General features: G+C 32.7%; 1 pseudogene; it reads left to right on the forward strand.

The window, feature by feature from the left end:
- The first annotated feature begins 5,977 nt into the window (after window positions 1–5,977).
- LOC110416539 (aldehyde oxidase GLOX1 pseudogene) overlaps window positions 5,978–6,295 on the forward strand; it is a 1,484-nt pseudogene continuing 1,166 nt past the window's right edge.

Raw genomic sequence — 6,295 nt, forward strand, 5'->3', positions numbered from 1 at the left:
GGGTTTATTTGCTGCAGTAGTACTGAGGGATGTTATTGTTGCTGCTCAGGGCTGTCTGCTTGGTGCTCTTTATAAATGCCTCGTGAAGGAGAGAAGGAAGGAGCAGGGGCGGAGGGTTGTGCTCCTAGTCCCGAAAATTTTTAAAATATTTTATATTATATATTTGAAACATTAATTCATACCAATTTTTTTGAAAAGTAACATTAATTCATATCATAGATAAGGAAAATATTTAGCTTCAAAAATTTTTAAAATATTTTATGTATTATACATGTAAAGCATTAATCAATACAATCATTATGAGAATAGATAAGGAAAATATTTAATCTCAAATTTTTTAAAATATTTTTTATATTATATATTTAAAACATTAATTCATACCAATTTTTTTTGGAAAGTAATATTAATTCATATCATAATAGATAAGGAAAATATTTAGCTTTAAAATTTTTTAAAATATTTTATGTATTATACATTTAAAACATTAATTAATATTATCATTATGAGAATAGATAGGGAAAATATTTAATTCCTAAAAATTTTAAAATATTTTATACATTATATATTTAAAACATTAATTCATATCATTATTATAAGAATACGAATTGTGTAAGAGATTAGCAAAAATAAGAAAGCCAAGAAATTATTATTGATTGATAGATTAATTTGCCATGTTTTAATTCTTTCGATTTCTATAGCAACTATAGAGTTAGTTATTTCAATAATAAAAATTGTGAAAATAAGATTTTGGAATAAACTAGATGATGAACTTTTTACAAATAATTTAGTTATCTATATTGAGAAAGACATTATTAACTTTTTTGTATAAAGTCGATAATTGATTTATTTGAATTTAGAAAATATTGTCTGAGTATAATTTTTTTAAAGACTGTTGTAAATATTTCTTTTCTTATTCTTTTTCATTTACATGTTATATAAAATTATTATCTACTATAAATTTTTTAATTACTGGTTAAGTTTAAAAGATTAATTTAAAAAAATTTTAATCTTTATGAAAAATTAACTAACTCTGCCCCAGAGAATGAGGTTTGAAAATCCCACACGCGTATGTGACGCGTGGGAGCCTAGTTCTGGTTAGAGAAAATGATGGTTTTTTGGTTTTAAAATTAGGCAATTTGTAGGGAGGAAGCTGGCTAGGTAGTTGGCTACTTAGATTTTTGGATTTTTTGGGGGATATGGAAGAATGTTCCAAGGTTTGAATTCGGCTTATTGTTGGTAATACATTAGTCTTAAGGTGGATAACGTATTGTCTTTATTCTAATGAGAATGTTTGAATGATTACAAAGTGGGAAGTCATCATTATAGTTTGGTCATTGGGGGTCGCCCTGGATTTACATTTCATCCTTCGCTGAGTCTCCAATGTCTGAACCCACCAATTCTTAAAAAGAGAGACAGGAGCTCTGATGTTAAGAGTAAAATCTTTTATCACCAAAGAGTCAGGAGATCAGTTGCATTAATAACCGGTTAAGATGGCTTTGCATTTTTTGTAATTCTGCCAACATACATGAATCAGAATAAGCATTACAACTCATATGGATATCAGAACAATGATTAATTTAAAATGAAATATAATTAATTTACAAGCATAGCTCCCTTTCCAAATGACTTAGATTCGTGGTCCTGATACGAATTAGTTTGTTTTTTCCTCCGTTTAGCTCATGTCTGGTCTAGGCCATCGTTAGATTTCTATTCTATCTTATTGGTAAAAAGAAAAAAAGGGTGTGGCCAGTCCATCGCTGGGACAGTCTCTAGATCTAGACTTTTGCATGAAGAGAGAACCAGCTTTTTTCCAACTTGCGAAATCAAAGGGGATCATGTGCTATGAAAGCCAGCAAGATGCCATGACCTTTCGCCTTTTTGCCAGTACATTTTTGCCTTTTTGATGGAACCTTCAGCCCTTCATCTATGACAGCAAAGAAGCAGCATGACTCTAATTTCTCTAATGTAAATGTTTCCATTTATCCCCTAGATTAACAATGATTAATCTGATATAGGTTTGGTGCTTCAGCATCGGATGTTTTGACTATAAGCTAGCTGAGAGGCTTGACAATCTGATGTTATCTTTGATGATTAATACAATGTCTTCGCTTATAAAAATAAAGGATTCACATTCCTTTTTCCTCATGCCAGAAACAGGGTTTGACTCTTCAAATCGAGCGAAACAAAATTACAAGTGGAATTGGTGTTCCAGGGCTGTGGAGACGTGGTAGGCATCTGAGAACCAATTATGATTTGTGGTCCGAACATAAATTTGGGGCACCCAAGAAATTGCTCGAGTCGAGTCTACATCAGACATTAATTAATTAATCCATTGCGGTTTAATATAATAAAAAGTTTACAAGACTCAATCCCCCCATACAAGCAAAAGGAATTAACATGACCCTTTCGGTTTCAGAAAAAACCTGCCAACAATGTTAGCCCCTGGTTGACTGATATCTCAACACTGATGGGCCAGGCCATACTTCTTCCTTCCAAATGACACCCCAAAGAGCCAAATCTAGACAGCTGGGGACTGTAAGTGACTAATTTACATTAGCCAATTGACTATGCAAAAGAATTAATGGCTACCCTCAACCTTAATGTCAACATCTGGCGGCCGAGGTTTTCTTTTTTGGTTGAAATAGTCTGCCCTTACACAAATATAATAGCTGTATGTGATGAAAGAATTAAATCTCTCTGTAGGGATGACCCTAAACTTGTCTTTGAAGAAATTGAGATTTTGTTTGGAATGGGAATTATTCCTTCTTAGGTGTATGTAACTAAAAGAATGATTCTGACTTTTTAGGCCAAACCAAAAGTTGGTTCTTAGAAATTTGGTTCGTGACTTCGAGCTGTTTCTTTTCATTCTTTGTTGCCCTGTAACAACCAACTGTAAAGAGACTTTTCCAGGATTTGCCAATTGAAATTAGTTTTTGAACTTAGCATTTCTTTTTAGAAGAAATTAATTATAAGTTGGATATTTAAGATGAGTATATAACCTAAAATTATTTGTTAATAAATTATAAATTCTTATATATATTTAGAAATAATAAATTTATTAGGTAATATGAATCATGAAAGAATCAATAAATAAGGATAAGATATACTTTGATATCATATTTATATTTAAAATTTTAAAATACCTTAATTTTATTGATACAAGATTTGTTTATCATTATGTATATCTCCAACAGCATTCATTAAAAATAAACTAAAAAATCAGTTCAACCGAGGAATTCTATAAGGCAAAATATTGTAATGAAGATTGGGACATGAACCTTCTTAGAAATTCGCATAATAATTGAACTGGTTGGTCATATCGATTGCAATCGAAATCCAAAGCTGACAAACCCAAGACGTGCAAATGAAAACTATATTATATACGATGTTCATGAATAATTAAAATGTTTGGGAATATTGGAACCTCAATGAGCTGTGCAATCTTTTTTTGTGTTCTCATGTTTTATATTAATCCTGACAAAACTGTATATTTATTTATTTGTCGTCTCTCAGCTGTTTTGCCAGTCTTAATTATGTATAACAGTAGTTTAAAGGGGACAAACAAACCAAGACCTTCGACTTTGCAACATTCTATCCATTGAATGTGATATAGTTTGCCACCCAAGATTCTGCAACGTTCTGTTGTTTTCCCATTGCATTTTCCTCACGTTGCTTGTCCCTTGATAAGTTCAGATTCCTTTGATTAGGACTACAGAATGTTGTGTATGAAACTTATTCTCTTCAAAGGAGCAAGAAAGAAAATAACACATAAAATATTTGTCCAAGAGAATTTTTCTGGTTGATAAACCTAACCCAATAAATATTCTCGGAGATTTATAGATATTGAGTGTTTGATATTCCCAACTAGGAACTGGGATTTCAAGTGCCAATTCTATACATTATCCTCATCAAGAAGTCAAATTTCTGATAATGGGAAAACTTTGCTCTCATCTGCTGGACAATGCTACGTATTTGATATGGATAGCTGATGCCTGCAGGTCAAATTCAAGAAGATAATCAAAGGAAAGTAGTGAAACTCTAACTTCGTAATCCTTCAACTTAGATATATTTCAGGGCTTTATAATGCGTTGACATTTGTTCTTCTCAAAGCTTTAACAATTATAATAAACCACGTGCTTAACATATGAATATATATATTTATATTTATTTATTATATGTAAAAAGATATAAAAAATTAACGTCAAACAACATTTTCTTTTCCTTAGAAGATTGGTGCTTCTATCGGATTAGCTTCTTTTGAAGATTATTGTTTATGGCTGTTTACTTGGAACGGAAATTTAATGATTAGGTATATTCTGTGTTACTATCAAAGCATATGATCAGTGTTCAGATTGATGAAGTCAGATCGTTTAAAACCTAATATTCTAATTTATGTTTGCTTTAGATTATCTGGAAAACCATGCTAAAATTCTGGGTCCTAAAAGGAAGAGGAAACAGCTCTTTTGCTCCGCCACATAGTCCAATTTCATTAAGTCGGGCTTAGTAGCTCCTAAGATTTTCCCCATTTAAGTCACATTTCGTTAAGTCTGTCATCCAATTCCGTCTCTGCCTTACCGTTCTGTTGTTTCGGCCTTTCCTGTTTTCCTTTGTATTTCCACGTTCTCAAGCCGGCGTCCATGGCTTGCATCAGTCAAAAGTATAGACTTAGCGCAGGCGGTATGACCCATGGCTGGATGGCGGATCGTCTATTTGATGCAAGGCAACGCAATGGTGGCATCACTACGTGCCTCTTCTCCCGTACAACTACTCCTTGGTTAACCTTACTTTTTATTTTATTAAAATTTGACCTGATTAAGTCTTGTCAATTGTGATCTATTAATTATATAAACCGGTAATAATGTAATCAGTTCAAAATTAAATCTCATAATAGCTCTCTCTTGATAATTGTAAAAAATTTGATAACTTTTTTTAATCTATAATGTTCTTTTGTTAACCTAATCACACCACATTTTTAAAAAATTTCGTTAAAATTTAATTTTATATAAAATTATAAATTTCGGGAGAAAGCAACTGCCGCTTTGCAGGTTTCAACAATATGCCAAGTCATGCTTTGTAGTTGCCAAATTCTGCCAATGGCAGCTCGTAAAATCGACTGCTCTTTGCGTTAAATGGCCTTGATATGGAATTAGAATTAAATGATTTGACTGATTATAATTGAATTCTTTGTCCAACTTCTCCACAAAAAGCTAGTGCAACGACCGGATAAGAAGAGTTAAACAACCAACCCCGCATTAAAATTTTTGGTTGCTTTTGCTATTTGTGTGAAGGCCTACATTTTCATGGAGAATTTTGAAGCCATAGCCAATGCTATAGTAAGTAACAGGATTAAAAGAAGTAAACAACAGAAAACAGCAGCAATGATCATGTTTTGGGCATGGAAATATGCAGGAAGTTCCATATGGAAAGTAAGGCATGGTGGTCCTACTGGCTATTTCAATGGCCATTTTGGCTTATGGATGGCCTTGAACATATTCCACACCACACTATGTTGGCAATAAATAAATCATTTGCTTCATTCAGTGAAAAAAGATTAGAATGCATTTGAGTTAATGTTGCAAACGATTAATTAACTTCTACATCTCTTTTGTGTGAATTAATATGAATTAACTCGAAACAACAGAAGATGAGAAATAATTAATTAAAACAAATCCTCTTTATTGATCGAACTTTGTAAATACACTTTGTTTTGTAGAGGACAAAGTTTACAAAAACAAGGCATCCTAATTCTATGAAAGCAATCAACAGAGATTGCTGAATATAAGAAAACAACTATTTCACGTGTCGAGAAGAATAATTCGAAGTGTACAAACGGAAACAAATCTAAACCTTTATTTTGGATATTTTGAATGAATCTTTCGCATTTCCTTCACCGCAATTTGACCCAAATGCCCTGACTTGGAATGTCCTGATGAACAACAAATAAAAGATAAAATTCTGCCGGTGCAAGATTACCGGAATGTGGGTCGTGACATCAATGTTATACGTTGATTTCCCCAACGCAGTCACTTTGTCATTTCCAAGTACGAGCACCCTTTGATTCATGGAGAATGAATGTGTAGTAAACGATGGTGCTACCATTGTTACCGAAACCAAATTTGGATCTACTTTACCCGTGATCACCACTTGAACAGTTAACTTTTTCCCATATTGAATCCCGGACGATGACTTTGGAGCAACGATTGTAGGTCGCAAATTATTGAATTTAGCGTCCAAATATGCTGGAGAAAATGCCTCTAAGCTTAGTTCAGTAGGGAAAAGGACTCCCGTAAAGTTG

Source organism: Theobroma umbraticum, unplaced genomic scaffold, assembly GCF_002168275.2.
Source record: "Theobroma umbraticum cultivar Fairchild unplaced genomic scaffold, ASM216827v3 scaffold_51.0, whole genome shotgun sequence".
NCBI classification, from domain to species: domain Eukaryota; kingdom Viridiplantae; phylum Streptophyta; class Magnoliopsida; order Malvales; family Malvaceae; genus Theobroma; species Theobroma umbraticum.